This window comes from Cydia pomonella, chromosome 15 (genome assembly GCF_033807575.1).
Source record: "Cydia pomonella isolate Wapato2018A chromosome 15, ilCydPomo1, whole genome shotgun sequence".
Lineage (NCBI taxonomy): Eukaryota > Metazoa > Arthropoda > Insecta > Lepidoptera > Tortricidae > Cydia > Cydia pomonella.
The window spans coordinates 13760015-13782769 of NC_084717.1; the positions used below are offsets into that span (position 1 = coordinate 13760015).

Below are 22755 nucleotides of genomic sequence, written 5' to 3' on the forward strand. Positions count from 1 at the left end.
TTCGACATTTAGTAAATGTTATCCTGAATCATCATACGAAGTAAATACCCCGTGATACAAATAATTTTAAATTACATATGTATATAAAATTAAGTAACGTTAAAATTTAAGCAATGCCGAAAATGACGCAACTCACAGTCGACATGTCATTTAAGTGTCTGAAATAGCACCTCCGTGTTGTGATGACAATATATGAAACAAATAGACCTTTTTCCTACATTTAATTATTATCTATTTTATAGCGACGTACTGTATAATTTTCAATACTTTTACTGAAATGGGCAAGTCGGAAATGGCGGTATGAATGAACTGAACAATGTTGCGAACGTTGCCGTCGTATAAATTCCGTATGCCAACGCCAGCTAATTCCACTCAGGTTACAAAGAACGATCGAGACTAACATATAAGTAATAATTGCAATAGTAAATTAGTAGCACGGAAATATGCGGGTGTTTATTGAGTAAGATTAATGACGTCTTTATTATCATTTAAAAAGGAAACAGTTCATTAAATGAATCACTTGAAGGCCACAACCTTGACAGTAAAGCTTACTATAAATGCTCGAGATAAGACAAACATTAAAATGTCATTAACTTTATCTTTAGTAGAATAATTTGTTGAAAAGTTAAAAGAAAAAAGCTTTTAGCTCATACAAACCGTAAAATTGTTTTTAATGTGTTCAAATTCAGACCAGTAACGGTACAACACGAGTAATAATGTAGGCGAGGTAGGTAGACAGAAATAACTAATGTTCGTTATTTGTTGACTCGGTGCCGATTGTTTTCGCTTCGATGTTAAATCATTATCTTACTGTTAACTTCAGTACAACTTTCTTATTATCACATTCTGCGAATCTAATTAGAAGTTGCGTGCTATTTTACAACAACTCACGAATAACGCAATAACGATGCGAAAATGAAAGCTGCTACACTCCATTTTCAACAACTTTCAATATTAACATTTCCATGATTAATCGGTACCGAAAAAGAAAGACGTGACGGTAATTTAATAAGAATTTAATCATCAAGTGCAAAGCTTTTACGTTTAAGAGCGATCGGAGCTCATCCTTAATGGAACAGTCATTAATCAATGTAAAAAAAAGCTTGACGCGAAAAGAGTTTATAGAAGATGGCGCAAAAAAAAGTTTCATTATACGGCCGAGCACGCGCTATCAATATTCATTGTTAGACCGTATTTTGTTAAGATTGTTATTATGATAAAGGAAGTGTGCTCGGAATTGTATAACAAACAGTCGCAACGCAAAAACTGACTTCTTTTGTAATCAGAAAAAAAAGTAAAACACGAATGCAATTCAAAATAACATAGGAATATCTAAGCCCATCCATTAGCATTGTTAGTACTTATACTTAAGATATTTCAAATATAAAAAAGTATGGCTATCTGTTGTGGTTCACACTATATAAATTATCAACGTGTAACTTGACCCCCTCACATGTCAACTTGAGACACAAAACAATAAAATTGGTACCAATAGATTTATTATAGGGGTCACACGCTGGGCGGTGTGACAGACAAAAATCCTCGCAACTGGAGTCAGAGTTGTATTCAATTTTTAAAACATATGCGCGCAAAAAACAGTTGACCACACACACACACCGCTCCTAGGGAGAAGTAGTTGTCGCGTCCAAGATTTGAACGTCGACAAAACCCCAAGTGGTTGCAGATATTTTTCTGTCCCTATTACAGTGTGCCAGGGCCAGGACCCTCCACATGTAGGTCAGAGAGAGGAGCATGACGAATCGCTCTCATCAGTCTTTAACGTTATAAGTGGGAGCCGAGCCGATAAGGTTTAGACTAAGCCGCCTTTGAGGTCGCTTGTGATTAATGAATTTTTTGACGCTGAAAAGGCGGCATTGTAGGAGAATTTTATCAGTCGTTAAGCCTACGAAAAACATCAAATAAACAAGCTTGCAGTAATATTGCATCATCATCAAAAACCACCAGACAGAGCCTTAGATTGATTTAGAAGTAAAAGTTACCATCGCCATTTTAGGAATCATTTATTAAGTTATTCCAGCCTAGTATACTTATATTTGAAGAAAAATACAAGCTTGTTGAAACGACAGTACGTGAGGCGGTTAAACTCAAGGCGCCACCGGCGAGCTAATTAACATTAAAGAACACCATACAGGGCTAATTGAATTCAGCAGACATTCTAAGAATTTAGGCACTAAAGCTTGGCAAGGCTATGAAGTGGTCCGCTACCCGCAATATAAGGAGCACAAAACAATGGGCCCCGTTGTTCCGGACCGTCCGCAAAATGAAACTTCTACAACCTCGTATCACGCTCCATCTTTAATTGCAATAACAATCTTAATTAGACTTGCATAGAGTTCACATCTCATAATAGCTCACGACAGATATGACTCGAAGAAGGTATAGTGGAATGCATTAGCAAAATGTTCCGCTACACACAAGGGTAATTAAAAAGCCATGATGCTAAGCCGGCGTGCTTACAGAACGGTAATTTGGAAGGTTAGTTAATAATAGTAGCATTATGAGATGGCGTGAACTGTGAACCAAGAAGTTAATCCAATAGACAATCGTATTGCGTATTCGAGAGGTCCAATTGAGAGTGGTTTCGTAAGCACGATCGGGCGCATTCCATGGCTCGGTGCAACGCCCCTGGAGGATAGACCTGCGCTACAGAATACTAACTTATGCTACGAAGCGACGCTCGCTACCCACCTGATGACTTAAATAGTGAAGGAGTTTACAAGCCAAAAACGGAATTTAGGACTACGACAAAATCTTATGCTCAACAACATCACGATTTATTGTAGGTATGGTTTTATATTTTTTGTTTTCGAAATAAGCATCTAATACACCGGGAATATTTACACAAAATGTATTTCGAAATAAACGAATTTAAAGTACAAAATCAGCAAGTTACTTAGCTAACTCAGTAGAGAAGAAATTAATAAAATGTTTATTTGAGAGTCATGGATAAAATAAAATAATCATAGATAAAAACATACAAGTTTACATTAAATAAACATATAAATGAGAGCGTATAGCATAATTTGCATTAAATATCAATGCGAACATTGCGTGCAACGGAACGTTTCAAAGTCAATGGAACATTATCTTACGATCAGTTAAACGCAAACATTTGTAGTGGCTGTATCAACAAGACGTTAATCTTTTTAGTTGCTGATTTGCTTTATTTGCTCTGGTAATCTCGAGATAAACCTTCAAGTTAACTTATATCTCCCATCTTTGACGCTAGATAATAAGTTTAAGAATGAATTAACTGCTACTGAACGTAAGTAACTAAATGTGAATCAAGGGAACATGTGCTCATACAGTTTAATCGTCAATTGCAAATTGACTGAAGCCATTGAAGGACAAATTCATTCAACTACCAAAATAGTAAATTGCTTCAGTTTATCCAGATGCTGCTAATAATTAATGCCATAAATTACGTACTTATTTAATTTTATCCTGACATATAAACACTCAAAACTTTGTTCAGTAGGTACAAGAGATTTTATTTATTTTTAAGATTGGATTTTAATTCTTGGCAGTTCAAAATAGTATTCCCTGATTCTCAAAATATCGAAACCAGCGTCTCAAATTTCGTCATAAAACCGTACATTACGGCTTCCGAATGGGTTAATGGAAATCGGATACATATAGCAAGGTAACTTTATCTGACAGTAAGTAATAACCGATTGCCACATAGCAAACACGTGCGAAAACGGGGCCGCTTGCGCAATGGTTATCAAAGATTGTTGCCCTCTGCTAACGGTACCGACAGGTAGCGCATTGTTTTGGTCACTCAACGCTCTGATGGATTAGCACGAGCCACTATTGCAATTAGGCTGCGCAGGCTGCGGCTGCGCAGCGGTGGACGGCCATTAAGCTACGCACGTTTTCAGAAGCGATATTCAAGCTCGTTTTGATTTTATATTGGTTTGCCCACAGAACTATATAATAAGGTATTATTATATTATAATATTCCGTGGGTTTACTCCACTTCCATAACTCGTAGTGCATCTCACGCAAATTATTAGTACACTTGCGCTGCGAGGAAAGTAAAATAATATCAAATTCATATCAAAATAATATCAAGATCATAATTTTAAAGTTCCGTACTTACCGTAGAGAGTTTTCAACTCTAATTAAAAATATGAAACAATTACTTATGACGATTGTTTATTTGTAATGGATATTATTTTATCGACGAGATAATAAATGTAATGTAACAACTTGGCGTTTTTTTTTTCTCCATTTTATTTATACTCAAAAATCGATCAAAATACGATCGATTTTTGGGTATTTTAATTTGAATTATACTTTTTTATTTGATTTCGTTCGTATGATTCGATCACTAACTCGTCCGTAGTATCTCTTAGCTTAGAACGTAAATATAGTTACGAAGTTCCAATCACGTAATCGCATTTGTTTCTAATTTTTCCGATCCCGACGAAGAATCGGAAATGCTACATACTCGTACTTTCTATGTAGTTAACAATGTAATCGGTAATTTCCTTCACCTTCATCTCACAATTAGTAGAAAACTTCAAATAAACCATTTATAAGCCGCATACAATAGGTAATACATAAAACCACACATTTATACTGTTCCTTACATATAAGATTCTGCTGCTATGTATATTATAAATACTTATAAGAATTAATAAATGTATACGGTTACGGTATCGCTTCCAGTACGGATCAAACGAAGGCAAAAGATAGAAGACTAAGAGCTGCTGATTTCTCCAAATCTCGTAAATTTTAGTTGCTTCCAATGAAGGCCAATAATAACATTGGCGTTTCTTTGGTACATATTGAACGCGGCACCCGGTTCAAGAGAGATTAAGATCACTTAAGAAAAAAAATAAGCGTACGTGGACTCACGACGCTATAACTCAACTCAAATTAGTTTAGTATTAACTATCGGTTTAGTATAAAAAAGCGGTGGTGGCCGAGTGGATATGACGTCCGACTTTCAATCCGGAGGTCGTGGGTTCAAATCCTGGCTCGTACCAATGAGTTTTTCGGAACTTATGTACGAAATATCATCTGATATTTACCACTAGCTTTTCGGTGAAGGAAAACATCGTGAGGAAACCTGCATACATCTGCGAAGAAGTTCAAAGGTGTATGTGAAGTTCCCAATCCGCATTGGGCTAGCGTGGGGACTATAGCCCGAGCCCTCTCGTCCATGAGAGGAGGCCTGTGCCCAGCAGTGGGACGTATATAGGCTAAATTATTATTATTATTAACTATCGCGGAATTGCGCAAAAATTGCAATCTATACGGTTGTCCACATTGCTGAGCGTTAGTTGCAGACTGATTTATGGTCGCCGAGCCTGCGCGGGAGCACAGGGCGCGACAAACTCATTCGAAACGGTTCGACACAGTTTGTCGTCATTATGGTCGGCTGCTTGGCTTGCTTGCACATTCGGATTACCAACGTGTGATACATTGTAGACGTAGCTCACATAAAATCTACCCGAGTCGCTGTAAGTAAATGTACTAATATTTATCCTAACTTGAATTAAAAACCCAAATGTTTATTTACGTTCCAATATAACCATTCTCAAAAAGTTGAAAATATACAGTCAATGGAAATAATAAAATCTACTAGGAACTTAAGTTTTCTCTTACCACGATAACCTGTTTTGTCGATCAGCTAAAAAAATCGGCATCTAATCGAGCAGTGATGCCCACGCACAGATCCCAACATATTATTATAAGATAAATACAACCTTTCTCTTCAGTTATTTAATTACGTACGTAGGTAATACGTAGGTGTACTACGATACTATTTGCTGCCTGTCCAAGCAGCTTACTTGGACACTAATGTAGCATAATATAAAAAAGAGAAAAGAGCAAGACCATCTGTTAATTCGTCACGGTCATTGTTTTCCATGATTTATGCTACCTCTCGCTCCTTCACTCTAATGTCCCATCTCATGAATGCAGCTGAGCTTCAATTGTTTCAAAGATACGTCCAAATCCTCGTGTCCGAGGGATTACAGACGCCATTCAATACAATGAAAGTAATAATCGAAAACGCGATTAGAAATGATATATTGTTAATCCGACGTACGATGAAAAATATCGGTGCAAATCCAAATGACAAAAGGGGCCAATGTCATCGACCCTCGCACCCTATGGTAACAAAAAGATCGGATAAAAAGGGGTCCTTTACCATTATGGGGCCAAATTGACGCTTGAATGGTCAAATGAGTTGCTGATAAGCATTTTTTGGTTTACATCTGGCACGCGTATATAAAAATGATACCAGCAGAAACAATATGAACACACGACATTTTTTTTACGCTTAGCTGGTTCCGTCAATCCTGTCATCCGCTGTTGAAGGTTTTTAATACGCAGCCTAACATCAGGATGTATTAAAAAATGCGTGCTGTATGCCGCAAGTATTTACTGAAAGCCGAATAAGTAAAGGATTCTCAGTTTAAATTACGTGTCTTATGTTTAAATGGACAAGCCGACATCAATCATTAGTTATAGGATATGATCGAAATGTAGCTGTATCACAAGCTCCCGAATCGCCAAAGAACCCTGACGTTGTTAATGTTGTCATTGTCATTTTTATGCCAATCATAGACAAGTCCAAGCATTTTTTTACGTCAGTTGGCACGCGCGATTAACAAACCAGAAGTATCATACAGAACCAGTTTGTATCGGAAACGATGTGGTTCAACGGTTAGATAATCGTTGAATAATCGTCGTAAAATAACCCTCCTTCTTTTCTCTTAACAACATTTAACATGTATAATATAAAATGAACGTATAAATGAACGCCCAAAAAGCGGTCTTGCCAAAAGCTTCTAGTCAATCTTAAGGCAAACCAGAGAGATTGAGGATGAACATCATTTCATCAATTTCGTCATTGATTAAGGATTATTGAGGTTTAAATATCATTCAATCCGGGGAAAAAGTATAATCAACATAATAAAAGCGGAAGTAATCGCTGAACTATGACAAAGTGACGTTGCAAAACGAATTGTAAAGAAATTCTTACTGTGGTGACGTTTTGCTTTGTTAAGTATACATACAAGAGATACTAACAGCAGATTATAAAACCGTGCCGGTCTTTGCACACATGGAATGATTCATGCAGAATTACAGATTCGATTTGCCTTACCAGAACCATATCATCAAATTCGTTAAGTCAACGCTTAGATGATTGAATAATCTCTGTCCCTACATGCTTTCAAAGGGCGGTATTGAGACTTAATATAAAGCTCATAGCGAAGACTTCCATGAGTTGCACGAGACTAAATCAAATTTGTATCGCGCTCGGGGTACGGTTAACCAGAGACTGGGGACTACCCGATCAATTTCAAGGGCCCCCCTTATTCAAATCCCTTTTGTCTTGTTCCATACACACAACAATGCTCTCAAACGGTCTTACGATCAATGACTTGCTGAGCTGTGATTAGCAGTCGCAGAAAAAAAACATTAAAGTTGTCTTTTGTTTATGAGTTCGACATTGGTACATTTGAATTTGGTGATTAGGTTAACAGCGGGTACTATGATGTTTGTGGGATTTTAGAAAAATAAGGGCATTGAACTTTAATGTCCGACGTTCTAGGCCATCTTCAATAGGTAATATGCATTTATCGGTAGGTATAAGTAATGTATTAACACGATAACTTATCTGTATTGATAAAACAACTCTGTTGACGGCATAGATTGAGAAATAGTCATGTTATTAAAAATGCATTCACTACAATACATGTTATTAAACTAGGTACTTAAAAATGCAATAAACATAAGAAAAAAATACCTACATTCTACCAAAACATAACGACGAAACTAAAAACACTCAAACAAAACACAACAGCGGTAAATAAATATTTCAAGCACAGAAGTAAAGCGAGCTTTACCGTAAACGCACGAACTTTTCAAACACTTGAAACACAAGATAGACTACGATATCAAATTTTCACGTGAAATTCAATATGTGTACTATGTTTCGAACGTACGGGCCGGGGCATACGCGCAGCGCGGCGACCGGGCACCAACTGACGGCTGAGCCAAAGCCAACGGCCGACTATCTCTGTCCTGCTCCAATACGCATGCCCGGAACTATTTTCCTTTACATTTTCCACATTCACGGCAATATTCGTTTCCATATACCAATTTCCCGGCACCATAATTAAAAGTAATATTATTGTCAGTTGCCATAAATGGAAAATTGTGGATCTTCTGTCAGTGCCGCCAGGTTGAAAAGAGACAGACGGTACAAGGTCGATCGTGATTGTATATTGCAACATCGCCCATAGCATAGGCGGCATTCAGGTTTTACACCTGGTTTTAGAGATAAGAAGGTAGAATTACGAAGCTGGAAGATGTACAATTATATAAAACGAAATCGATTAATTAAGAATGTGAAACTTTCTACATTCAAATCGTGAAGAGTATTACGATAAAATTGATAGACCAATAATGTAATGCTTATATTTTCTATATTCAACAGTTGAACAACCAAACTCTCTGGTTTTTGTATTCCAAGTAAAAACAACCCTTAACGGCAGAGCTAAATATGTAACTAGTATCGGCTCTTGGTATAAAAGACCTAAATCGTGTCAGGAAATACAAGCAACGGATGCGAAATTGCATTTACATTCCTTAACAATGAACATAAAGAAAGATAAAATGAAGCTAATCGCTGTGTGCATGAATAACAAATTCTTGAAGCAATATATTTGAGAACTTCAAACAAAATTGTAGAGATCTAATTCAAAAGTACATCCTATAAATCGACCAGGACATTCTTCGCCATTTGGCTTGCACAAAGAGTCAACGGTACATTCAACTTTAAAAAAAAATAATGTCGGTATTTGTCCTCTAGCCCATTCTTTATTTGGTGCATACCAACGACTTATACTAGACTCAACCAAGCTTGGCAATGTAAACAACGCATTTCTATTTCATAACCCAAGACCAATTTGTATTCCGAAAGTATGACGACGTATGACATCCGGACTATATCCGAAGTGAACATACTTTCACTATTGTCACGCATATGGGACGATGAAAGTGACACCGTGTACCAAGATATAGCTAATAACAAAGCACAATGGGGATTATAGCGCTGAGAACGGCCTTTGGCACTTTCGAGTGTCAAATTTTATAGGCGATTGTTTTTGATAAGCTAGTTTTAATAGAGTACCTATCAAAGTTTCCTAAAAATATAGAGATTTTTAATGAGATTATACTTACTCATAATTATATCAAATTCAAAATGATCCTCGCTTTCGATTTCGCTTAAGTATATGATTATTAATGCAGGCCGTCTGACTACTGAGCTATAAATGAATATGATGGTGGTGACTTTCGTTTCTTGAATAATAATTAAAATAATATCGAATCATAAGTCACGAGACAACGCCCAGGATCGCGCAAAGTGGAGAAAAGCAAGCAGAAACCGGACCCTGGCAAAGGCCGGGATAACGCTGGGTAGAAGAAGAAGACGTTTAAAAGTAAAAGGTTGCAATCTGAACAATCAATGAAAATGACGTAAAGAATATAAGCATTATTTGCTGCATTCAAATTTTCATATAATTTCTTACTATATAATTTCATATCATATTCTTCAAATCACTGCACCGTCGTGTCATTATTATTGATTGGATGGCGGATTACTGGCCCGCATTACAGTTCCGTAGACAAAATTACAACAAAAACGGAACCCTATAAGCTCGTCCGTATCTGGAGCCCAATTCAGATCTTAATTTCATGTTTTGAAACTATTATGGATTTGATCAGTCAGCTCTCAATCCAGAAATTTCGCTGTATGACACAGCCAATTTACTCAAAAACTATGTATACTACTTTCTTTGATAGTCAAACAATACTTACGTTTTCCAATGGCTGGATCATAATATTCATAATACAATATAACAAGTAACCGCAATATGATTGTTCTAAGTTATAATATAACAAGATTGCCCGACGTGTAACGAAACGCTTTCTTGAGCAGTCGTTAGCTCAATTCAATATATAGAATTGAAAATGTTCAAGCAAACAACAATAAAATAGTACATTACGATACAAGTGCGAAACATAGGAAATCCGAAACGAGTGGTGATAAATTAAAACACGACCGAAGGGAGTGTTTTAAATCGACACGAGTTGCGGATTACCTATTCGCACATGTATCGTACAACGTTTTACAGTACATATGGCCCTTTAAATGTTCGACACAGTAACGTAATATGCTAATTTTCGCACTAGTGCGTAAAGTAGCACCATATGTACTGTAATAGGTTTTATAACTTTATGGCAAAAAAAAAATTTTTTTGGTACAATCTTTTATCGTTGATTGTATCTACTTACTTACTACTTGTTTTCTTTTATCGAGACAATTCTAAAAACCCCAAACACAATTAGGTTGCGTTGTTTCATGAGAGTTCCTATGGCCACCTCCAGTCTCCATAATCAGATCAGCTCGATGGTACGACAAAATATGTAGGTTGCAAATTTCAACTCAATCGGAAATCGGGAAGTGGGTCAAATTTAGCTTCCAATACTTGACCTGACTTGACTTGGACTAACAGAGCAAGTTAGTTAAATAGAAGCTAAATAAAATATAAATAGTATTATTGTGTTTAAATTAACACTGTTGTAGTACTTGGATATATTATTGTCGGGTATTTTTAAACATATATATAATAGGTAATAATAAATAACTTACGTTTTCAGGAACCGCCTGAAATTTCATGTTAAGGTATTTATTTAAATCATTAATTGAACGTATTACGAGAAACCATAAGAAAAGATACTTAACATTTTATTAGTGCTGTTTACATTTCCCATGTGCAAAATCAACAGTTTTGAATTAGCTAAATCTGGTACTCAGTTTTCTCGTAAATTGTGGAAAAACCACTTGTTAATTACAAAAAATAAACTCAGAATCGTTCAGACGACGTCTATGCGGGAAAGCCGTCTAGCCGTGTGAACGATTTTATAATTTGCCATACAAATTTTGCTGTCACTATGGTATTCGATAAAATCCCGTATACGGTATACGGGAAAAATTGACGCCGTGTGAACCTAAGACATAATCTAACCGAGGCTTCAAGAACTTCAAGATAAAACAAACCAAGCTAAAAAGATATAAAGCCAGAACACGTTAGAAAACGTTTAACGGCCATCACTCAAAGCAGTAAGAAAGTACAGTTAGAAACCTAAAGGTCATTACTACCCCTACTTCATTACCCCTATAATTACGCCTGGGCGAGACAACGACCGCCGGAGGCTCATCAAACGGTTATAATACAGTTTCGCTATTTGCTTATGACTTTATATTAAACTATTGCTATTTACTAGTTTTGGCCGCGACATCGCGACTTATATCCATAGTGTCAGTTTAGCTTATACATTTACAGTACATATAGTGCTACTTTACCGCACTAGTGCTATAATTAGCACATTACGTAAACTATGTGGATGTTATCCCCACTCGTTGCGAATTTCCTACTTATCGCACTTGTATCGTAATGTACTATTCTGTACCTATGCCAAATTGTTATCTTAAAGAATAATAATAAATCATAATCATTAATTAATATCAAACTGCAAAATATACTTCTCAAGTCCACTTAAATTATTGAATGCAATAATACATAATTTCGGATACGTAGCATGAGGTTTTGACATCAATTCAGATAAGTAATATAAAGCCATGGTGCCATGGACAGGGAAAGTATATTTTTTCCAGGTCCTATTTAGGTAATGATTCTTTGTCTGAAAAATAGTCTGAAGTTATCGCCCACAATATTGTCAGTCAAGAGCGACAAAATAATATAATAAATATTTTGTAATCGCTAGGCTAATTTGTACACTGTCCGAGCTTCGAACTTGGGAGTAGCTAGTTAGCTACAGCAATTGTAGAGCCATGCAAAACCAACAGAACTAGAAAGAGAAATCCAGACCACAGCTCTTAAGTGAGAACAGTCTCAAAAATGTCCGCCCATTAGCCACTTTCAAATATAAGATTGTAAACACTATAATTACTTGCAGTTGCAACATACCTTACTTAAAATCCAGCCTTATGGACGGACATAAGTGCCGTCATTCAGACCAATTCGAACGTACACAGGCATTTTAGAATAATATTTAAATCATGTTATTTAGTTACCGGGCGTCTCTCACCCGCGCCGATACATGTACGGACAAATACGAACGAAATGAACGATAGTTGAATGACATCAGATCAGTGCAGCTTCGAATACGCCTGATCGTCGAATTCCCAGGGAGTAGACATTGTCGTCATTTTATAACTCCGCCGGCCTTCAAGCCCTGGGCATTACCTAGAATGCTCTAATTAAATGCTGGCGGTTTCAACCACTCTATATTTTGGTGAGTGACGGTTTATGACCAGATGATGTAATATGGACAGACAGATTATCATACAAATATGTATGAGGTAAAGTGGCGATTACCGCATAATGCATTAGGTACGTTTCGCCATAAAACTAACGAACGTGATTTAAATTTAAGTTAGGTTACATATATGTGTCAATTGGATTTGTAAAAAAAAATAACTGGCGTAATAAAAAGGGAAAAGCATCTCATTTTAAATAAAGTTATGTTTCGATTTTAAATGCATCTTTTCAGCAAGTTGTTAGATATAAATTGATTATGGGAATAATATGAATGTTGATGGTTCTCTTACAATGCCAGGCAGGAGAACTTAACAATCCTCACACGAGTGAAGCACTTAAAGCAGTTTATTGTAAACTTGTGCAAATCTAAGTAAATATAGATAAAATTGCTATTGCTTAACAAGATCAACTCATGCTTCGCTTGCTCAACGGCAAACAACTCTTCGCAAATACATATAATAAATCGCTTGAGCCCGGGAGCGTTATGATTCTACATTAAACAATATGATGTCAAGCATGGCATGTTACTGTATATGGTGTTTGCCAAACCGATTTCTTGAAATCCAATACCAGCAAAATGTTATATGAGACAACACTAAATACCTACTTACTAACTTGTTAATGAGATCAAATATGTCGCGATTATAGTTAGCATACATCGTGTTTCAATATATATTTTTAAAACACACCAGCCATATGTCGCTCGCCACAGAAATCCTTTTCTGTCAATAATAATAAGAAACAATGTTTATGCAACTGTGTAATTGAGTATTTTAACCGCAATTATAAAGTATAAAATGTACAAATATAATTCAATGCTTAAGTCTGGCTGGACCAATCTCCCGGCCTTGCACTACGCAACCAACTAACATACTTAGGTTGTCCTTGATTCTACTACTTAAATATACAAAACCGAAAAGCTAATGGACGAAAGCGAAAAATATATAACTCAATACGTGTCTATATAACCTTAGTTTACTTTTAAGTACGACTAGTAACACAATAATTCATAAACATATTTTTTAGTTACAAGTAATTAGATAGATTAGTTTATTTACATGACTGTGTGTCATGTAAATAATTCGGTATATCATTTTATAAGTTTATTTACAATAACAGTATACATAATGAATATATACAGTAGTGTTACTATAGTTAGCTTATATCTAAAATAGGCCCTTGAGGCATTGTACAAAGGATGCTGGCGGCATTTCCTCGTCTTATCGCAATGCTGATACATTGTGCCAGGAAGCCGCCAGCCATTCGGTTTATTGTATCTCTCACTACATCAAAATTACTCATTCATAATAAAAAAAAGTTACCCCATTCGTGCGAGTTGTCTGTCCTGGAAATTTCAGTAACAACTAGCGGCACAACACCAAATTACTTTTGTAAACCACTAAAACTCTTGCTCGGTGCCAATTACCGGAATGTTTGTTTTATTTTAGTTCAGAGTTTGGGTATGGACTGTCCATTATTCTCAACCTAATTCCGGAAAAAAAGGACAGGGAATTACAGTCAAGGGATTCGATGTCTGCTATACTTCCTATCTTATCAGTTATCACAGAGATAATAATATGAAATCCCTAATAGTGGTTTTCATATTGATTGTCACTATGATAAGGTACGATGTGGCACCGAATTCAAATTCCTTGATCTACTAGTAATCTACTCGTGATAAAATATTGGGGTAAATTTCACATAAATTCAATAGAGCAGTTAATATTGATTTGATCTGTTTACTAGTAAGTAAATATCTACTTATTTTTGACGATTGGATGCCCGAAATGGGAATCAAGATTAACGTAAGTATCTGTATTTTCAGCTATGTCAGCCCACTTATATCTAAGTAGAATGGTTGAATACAATGAAAATGTCAGACACATAATATAGATTAGATGATTTATTTCATGAAAGACAATTACATAATAAATTTGCATTGATGTCAAAAATATAAGAATTTGTATCATGATCGTCAAAATAAAATAAAAATGAGAATAATAACAATACTAATGAAATAAAATTATAGCTCCAATAAGGATTGTCAAAACAATTAGAATAACAGTAAGTAGGTAAATACTTACAAAATCCAAAATATAAATTTACAATGTCAAAAAAATATTATATTATACATAAACAGTATTACATGTAGCTGTTAATATCAATTCGATCGAAACCCCCTTATCAGCAAGTCAAATCAGCTTATCATATTTCAAGGTAAGCCTTACAAGGTACCGGAACATGGTGCAGCTTTCAACTCCGGGTTTAATATTAATAACTTTTTATATTGATCCATTTTAAATCTATTTTTTGTGTATAAAAAAATAGTTGTAGCCATACATCCATTTCATGCAACAAAAAATATGCCAAGCAACTTTGATATTGGATAAATATGCGACCAAATATGGACCCCTCACTGCCCCATCAACTATCAAAACTTATACGATTATATCACAGCAAATAAACATAAAGGTGTCTTCACACAGAACAAGCTCTCATGTTTGCATTGGCTCGGCAAACAGCGAGTAAAGAGCGGAAGCGTTATTACAGCTCAGCACCCACACCACGGTGCCAAACAATATCATTAAACATATGTAAACTTACCTTTACACCTCATACACTACGGGTTAGCTTTCTACTTTACCCCAGTCTACCCTACTGAAGACGCATTGGGTTGTTTAAAATTACATGTATCTAGAAATTTAATAAATTCAAAGTCATTGAGGTTTATGAATACATACTTGGAGCGTAAACTGAACTTTTAGCAAAGCTTTAGAGTCCTAACAGGAAGTTATGCGAACCGGAAATGAAATGTATGCTGAAATCGATAGAATTTTGACAAACGGGTTCTATATTACAAAAGTATAAATTAAATTTTATTACAAATTACACATTTATCCGAATGCCGCACAAGATAATGGTATTTAAGTATGTATTTGGTATGCTATGCTTTATTAGCCTGGACATCCACATGCACAGCATGGACATTTATTAGGTGGATTTAAATATTGATATGAGGTACCTAGATACTTAGTTATCCTAACATTCGTCATACATAATTTTCAATTGTGGAGGTAATTATTGAGTTCGTCTTATAATATGTAGTATTTCAAAACAAATGTCAGTTTGACAAACAATTTATGTCAGTAACATTAGAATAAAAACAATACTCATCCCTTATTTTGGGCTTATGATCCACGTGACCGCCGTAATACCGCCGGTGGGGAAATATGGGAATGATTCATATGAAGGTACCTATTTCAATCTGTGCCCGGCGGGGTCAAATGGGAATTCATCGAATCTCTCTGCTTATGCTCAACTATCAAGCGACTTTTGCCAAACCTTATCAGCCCATTTTTTTTCTTCAGTTCCAGTTCCAGTCCGTTTACATAGGCCTCATTCTTTTTATTGCATAGCAGTAACGGAAAAAAATTTCGTCGGCGACCAAGCCAAAAAAATGCGACTTGTCGAAGTTCGAAACCCCCGAGTCGTAAAACGATAAATACGTTGTAAAACCATAACTGAGGCACTGAGCCGATCGTAAATTAGAGCTCGGCTTCGCAACTACTTGTAATAGTGATGGCGCCAACTCGACTTGAGTCTATATTTATTTTGAATTATTATTCTTAGATTATTTAGCTAGACGCTATTCAGAAGCAAAAAGAAGAATCAATAAAATACCATATGTCTCGCTAGCATACAGTCTTCATATTTTAGATGCTATTAGTATTTAATTTAAATTGTCATCCCACCAGTAAGCAATATTATTTCTTGATTTTCAAATTATACCTACATAATATTAATTTGAAAAACTACGCAAGCTGCGGTCAAAAATAGGTATATACCAAACTAATTTTAGGTTCTAGGCAGACCACTGGTGCCTTTATCTCAGTATCTAATATCTGTTTTCTATATAAATAATAATAAATATTATAGGACATTATTACACAAATTGACTAACTTCCACAGTAAGCTCAATAAGGTTTGTGTTGAGGGTACTTAGACAACGATATATATAATATATAAATATTTATAAATACTTAAATACATAGAAAACACCCATGACTCAGGAACAAATATCCATGCTCATCACACGAATAAATGCCCTTACCAGGATTTGAACCCGGGACCATCGGCTTCATAGGCAGGGTCACTACCCACGAGGCCAGACCAGTCGTCAACTATATAGACCCAGTGATCGGGAGGCGCAATGGTATGCATAGTATGATTGTCCTGCTTTGTACAATAATTAAAAATGGCGTCTCTGTCTTGCTGGTGGGAAAATGCGAAAAGGATGCATGTTTCATCTACGACAAGAACGAGGTTAATTACAAGTCTAGCCTAGAAAGAAGCAAAACTGCATTTTTCTTGTAGGTTTTCCGAGATGTTTGATACTGTGCCCATTTCGAGCATGTGTAATTTTAATAAACAGCATAATATATTTAGGATAAAGTTATTGAATTAGTCGCACAGAAATGAGAACGTACAATAATTAGGATTAAACATGCACATATATTTCCCAAAATATAAAACCTTAGGACTTTTTTATAGTAAAAAGAACAATTTATCAATGATAATTCAACGGAAATAAGCAATTAAAATAAAAGTATTTGTTTTAGTTACTTAACACTTATAACGTTGATACCTATACAGTGTTTGATAACTGTCCCATCACTAATCGTCACCAGGTCAACGACCTTCGTCAAAAGAAAATAATCTACTTGTCTTAACCGAATAACGTACCGGAAAATTGGCACATACGCACACATACGCACCGCACATACACGACACGTGTATGTTTAATGATAACTACAAATTAAAACTCGCACGGCGTGACGCTGACGCAGTATTTGCTGTACCCAGTTTAATTCTGCTCCAGATCTTGAGAAAATGCGTATTGAGGCCGCATGTACTTACAATTATTGTAAGAAATAAATCATTTTTTGTACAAGCTTTTATCGCTGGCTGTACTTTACTTACCATAGGCAACTAATACTTATCGAGACAATTCTAAAAACTGTGTATTTTATTCATATATTTTATTAAAGTGTGGAATTCTAATGAAAATACGTAAGGCTGTTAAACAAAAACTAATACGGCGCAAGGAAATATATAAAAAATATGCCGTGAAAGTAACAATAACCAAAAATCCGCAATAACCCTTACTGCATTTTATACAATTGACTCAAAATAAACCTCTTGAAGGTAATCTCGAAAATGTTTACAATAAAGACGCTCAAGCTGTCCAAACAATGCAACGTTACCCCAGTTTCCCCTTTCATATCGCTTATTTTTGTTTTTGCCGCAACACAAGCGATGATAAATTCTACCCAAGGCTTTATAAAAATTTCACCCCAATCTCCCCTTTGGTATTCATATTTTATGGGAGTAGTGTGTTTGTCACATAGAAGTATTATGGGTATGTCTCTTTTATTTTGCAATTGGGGCCGGCTTTGGCTCCGATACGTGATCTGATATACACCAAATATGGCTAGCCGATCATCAGACAGAAAGGTAGATAAATTATTGGGCATAATATTAAACTGCCGTTCTATTCGCTTTTCATCGCCATAACATGCGTCATTGCATTAAAGCTGCGTCAAGTTTCCACAAGTTCAATATTATGTACACAAGTTAAACACGAACATAAATTACAATATTAAAATAAACTGACCCAGTAAGGCCCTGTTTCACAATATCCAAGTAAAGTCCTAAATAAATTACTTGCCATGAAACAGGCCCTAAGATTCGAATTAAGAGGGTACCTATACCACGTGATCGTCCAAAAAGAGAAAATGTTTCCCACTTCCAAATATTTTCCATTCTCCATGATTTTTTGGTATGTTATTAACACATCGACACCACGAGTAAGATAACTTCGTTTTTATTGTAGATATTCGTATAGGACAGGTAACCCTAGTGTACATTTTGTCGATAGCGAAACGTGTCGTACGCGTTTGCGTTAAGTGTCATTTTGTATGAGATTTTTGAGTTTCCAATACGTCCCGCTTGGCGCGCTGTTCAAAAGTCCATATAAAATGAGACTTAACGCAAACGCGTACGTCACGTTTCGCTATCGAATATATTTACACTAGGGGTAAGGAGTTGCGTTCGAATCTCACTGGGCGCTTGATGTTTATATTAAACCAGGGACTGAAAAACCGCAAAAGACCGGTAACCTAAAATAAAGGTATCAATTGAATAGGTATCCAAAGCTAAGGGTACCCGAATAAAATCGCAAAAGACCGATACCTAAGATAAGGGTATCAATTGAATAGGTATCCAAGCTAACGGTACCCGAATAAAATCGCACAAGACCGATACCTAAACTAAGGGTATCAAATGAAAAGCTATACAACTGTAACGGTACCCGAATAAAATCGCAAACGACCGATACCTACACAAAGGGTATCAATTGAATAGGTATCCAAAGCTAACGGTACCCGAATAAAATCGCACAAGACCGATACCTAAACTAAGGGTATCAATTGAAAAGCTATACAACTGTAACGGTACCCGAATAAATAAAATGTAATAGGTACATTTTTCAAACGGTACCGCTACAGTTGAAAGGGTACCGTACGGTACCGTTTCAAGTAGACTTCTACTGTGGAATCCAAGATGGCGGCTGTGCACTCGTCATAAAAGTCGTCATGGATATCGTTTGTAAGTTTTAGGGAGTGCAGATTTCGAAAATGGTGACCATTTTGGAATCAAACATGGCGGCCGTGCACTATGTCATTAAAGTCGTCATGGATATCGTTTTATAGGTATTAGGGAGTGCAGATTTCGAAAATGATGACCATTTTGGAATCCAAGATGGCGGCCGTGCATTCTGTCATAAAAGTCGTCATAGACATCGTTCTATAGGTTTTAGGGAGTGCAGATTTCGAAAATGATGACCATTTTGGAATCCAAGATGGCGACCGTGCATTCTGTCATAAAAGTCGTCATGGATATCGTTTTATAGGTTTTAGGGAGTGCAGATTTCGAAAATGATGACCATTTTGGAATCCAAGATGGCGGCCGTGCATTCTGTCATAAAAGTCGTCATGGATATCGTTTTATAGGTTTTAGGGAGTGCAGATTTCGAAAATGATGACCATTTTGGAATCCAAGATGGCGGCCGTGCACTCTGTCATAAAAGTCGTCATGGATATCGTTTTATAGGTTTTAGGGAGTGCAGATTTCGAAATGATGACCATTTTGGAATCCAAGATGGCGGCCGTGCACTCTGTCATAAAAGTCGTCATAGCCATCGTTCTATAGGTTTTAGGGAGTGCAGATTTCGAAAATGATGACCATTTTGGAATCCAAGATGGCTACCGTGCACTCTGTCATAAAAGTCGTCATAGACATCGTTCTATAGGTTTTAGGGAGTGCAGATTTCGAAAATGATGACCATTTGGAATCCAAGATGGCGGCCGTGCATTCTGTCATAAAAGTCGTCATGGATATCGTTTTATAGGATTTAGGGAGTGCAGATTTCGAAAATGATGACCATTTTGGAATCCAAGATGGCGGCCGTGCATTCTGTCATAAAAAGTCGTCATGGATATCGTTTTATAGGTTTTAGGGAGTGCAGATTTCGAAAATATTGACCATTTTGGAATCCAAGATGGCGGCCGTGCACTCTGTCATAAAAGTCGTCATGGATATCGTTTTATAGGTTTTAGGGAGTGCAGATTTCGAAATTGATGGCCATTTTGGAATCCAAGATGGCGGCCGTGCACTCTGTCATAAAAGTCGTCCTGGATATCGTTTTATAGGTTTTAGGGAGTGCAGATTTCGAAAATGATGACCATTTTGGAATCCAAGATGGCGGCCGTGCACTCTGTCATAAAAGTCGTCATGGATATCGTTTTATAGGTTTTAGGGAGTGCAGATTTCGAAAATGATGACCATTTTGGAATCCAAGATGGCGGCAGTGCATTCTGTCATAAAAGTCGTGATGGATATCGTTTTATAGGTTTTAGGAAGTTCAGATTTCGAAAATGATGATCATTTTGGAATCCAAGATGGCGGCCGTGCACTCTGTCATAAAAGTCGTCATGGATATCGTTTTATCGGTTTTAGGGAGTGCAGATTTCGAAAATGATGACCATTTTGGAATCCAAGATGGCGGCCGTGCACTCTGTCATAAAAGTCGTCATGGATATCGTTTTATAGGTTTTAGGGAGTGCAGATTTCGAAAATATGACCATTTTGGAATCCAAGATGGCGGCCGTGCACTCTGTCATAAAAGTCGTCATGGATATCGTTTTATAGGTTTTAGGGAGTGCAGATTTCGAAAATGATGACCCTTTTGGAATCCAAGATGGTGGCCGTGCACTCTGTCATAAAAGTCGTCATGGATATCGTTTTATAGGTTTTAGGGAGTGCAGATTGCGAAAATGATGACCATTTTGGAATCCAAGATGGCGGCCGTGCATTCTGTCATAAAAGTCGTCATGGATATCGTTTTTATAGGTTTTAGGGAGTGCAGATTTCGAAAATGATGACCATTTTGGAATCCAAGATGGCGGCCGTGCACTCTGTTATAAAAGTCGTCATGGATATCGTTTCATAGGTTTTAGGGAGTGCAGATTTCGAAAATGATGACCATTTTGGAATCCAAGATGGCGGCCGTGCACTCTGTCATAAAAGTCGTCATGGATATCGTTTTATAGGTTTTAGGGAGTGCGATTTCGAAAATGATGACCATTTTGAATCCAAGATGGCGACCGTGCATTCTGTCATAAAAGTCGTCATGGATATCGTTTTATAGGTTTTAGGGAGTGCAGATTTCGAAATTGATGACATTTTGGAATCCAAGATGGCGGCCGTGCACTCTGTCATAAAAGTCGTCATGGATATCGTTTTATAGGTTTTAGGGAGTGCATATTTCGAAAATGATGACCATTTTGGAATCCAAGATGGCGGCCGCGCACTCTGTCATAAAAGTCGTCATGGATATCGTTTTATAAGTTTTAGGGAGTGCAGATTTCGAAAATGATGACCATTTTGGAATCCAAGATGGCGGCCGTGCACTCTGTCATAAAAGTCGTCATAGATATCGTTCTATAGGTTTTAGGGAGTGCAGATTTCGAAAATGATGACCATTTTGGAATCCAAGAAGGCGACCGTGCATTCTGTCATAAAAAGTCGTCATGGATATCGTTTTATAGGTTTTAGGGAGTGCAGATTTCGAAATTTTTGACCATTTTGGAATCCAAGATGGCGGCCGTGCACTCTGTCATAAAAGTCGTCATGGATATCGTTTTATAGGTTTAGGGAGTGCAGATTTCGAAATTGTTGACCATTTTGGAATCCAAGATGGCGGCCGTGCACTCTGTCATAAAAGTCGTCATGGATATCGTTTTATAGGTTTTAGGGAGTGCAGATTTCGAAAATGATGACCATTTTGCAATCCAAGATGGCGGCCGTGCACTCTGTCATAGAAACCGAAGTATTAATTTTGAACTTTTTTTATTGGAATAGCTTTTGTTGGGTTTTATTAAGTCCAAAAATTAATCTTAGCTAATTTGAATGGAAAAATAATTAATTATATATTTATTTTTTTCAAAATCTTTGTATGGCGCGTATCAGAAAAATCGAGTTTTCTCCGAAAATAAAATTTAACCGTAATATCCTGACAGATGATTTTAAAACCAATTATTCTTGATTTTTCCATATAATTAGAATTTTCCTACGGGGTGCGGTTTCTATTTCTATGAAGGCCGATTTTCAGCCCACCGTGCGCCGTTTCGTCACCTAACTAGAGACGGACGGACGGTCATTTTTGGTAGGTACATGGAGATTGTATTCCTTACGTCCGACTTCCATATTTAAATTGTATCAATTTTATAGTGACATCTGGTGGCGTAGTTTGCATAATCGGAAGTCGACTTTAAGCAAAAGTTAGAGATGTCTCGATTCAATTAATATAAATCGCCTCCATCTTAACTAATGTTAACTACATTTCTAAGTGTCGCCCCATGAGTAAGACTGACACCGACAAGGCCAGAGTTGAAACGCGAGTGCAAGACATTCACCATGGAATTCGTGGATTTAGATAAAGTGAAAAGTAAAAGTAAGTTATGTTATATTCATAAAATAGGTCCTCTGGGATCCTCAGATATCGATTTTCATCTCAATCTGAGCTTAAATGCCGAAATCAAAAATGGCGTGCGTTTTCTAAAAATTTGACCTCAGAATCATAATAAAGGTCCTCTGGGATCCTCAGATATTGTTTTTCATCTTAATCGGACCTAAAATGCCGAAATTTAAAATGGCGTGCGTTTTCTAAAAATTTGACCTCAGATTCACAATAAAGGTCCTCTGGGATCTTCTGATATCGATTTTCATCTCAATCTGAGCT

At 36.5% G+C, this 22755-nt stretch overlaps 1 protein-coding gene across 6 annotated transcripts in view; it reads right to left on the bottom strand.

The window, feature by feature from the left end:
• LOC133525931 (protein sprint) overlaps positions 1 to 22755 on the bottom strand; it is a 474626-nt gene that overhangs the window by 151995 nt on the left and 299876 nt on the right. The window contains exon 1 of one of the 6 annotated variants that reach the window (XM_061862356.1): positions 7890 to 8035. The exons of 4 other annotated variants lie outside the window; for them this stretch is intronic. The gene's annotated coding sequence lies outside the window, so the exon portion shown is untranslated. Of the gene's footprint in view, positions 1 to 7793; positions 8036 to 22755 lie in introns of those variants that run through there. One more of the 6 variants, XM_061862355.1, reaches the window with a different exon arrangement.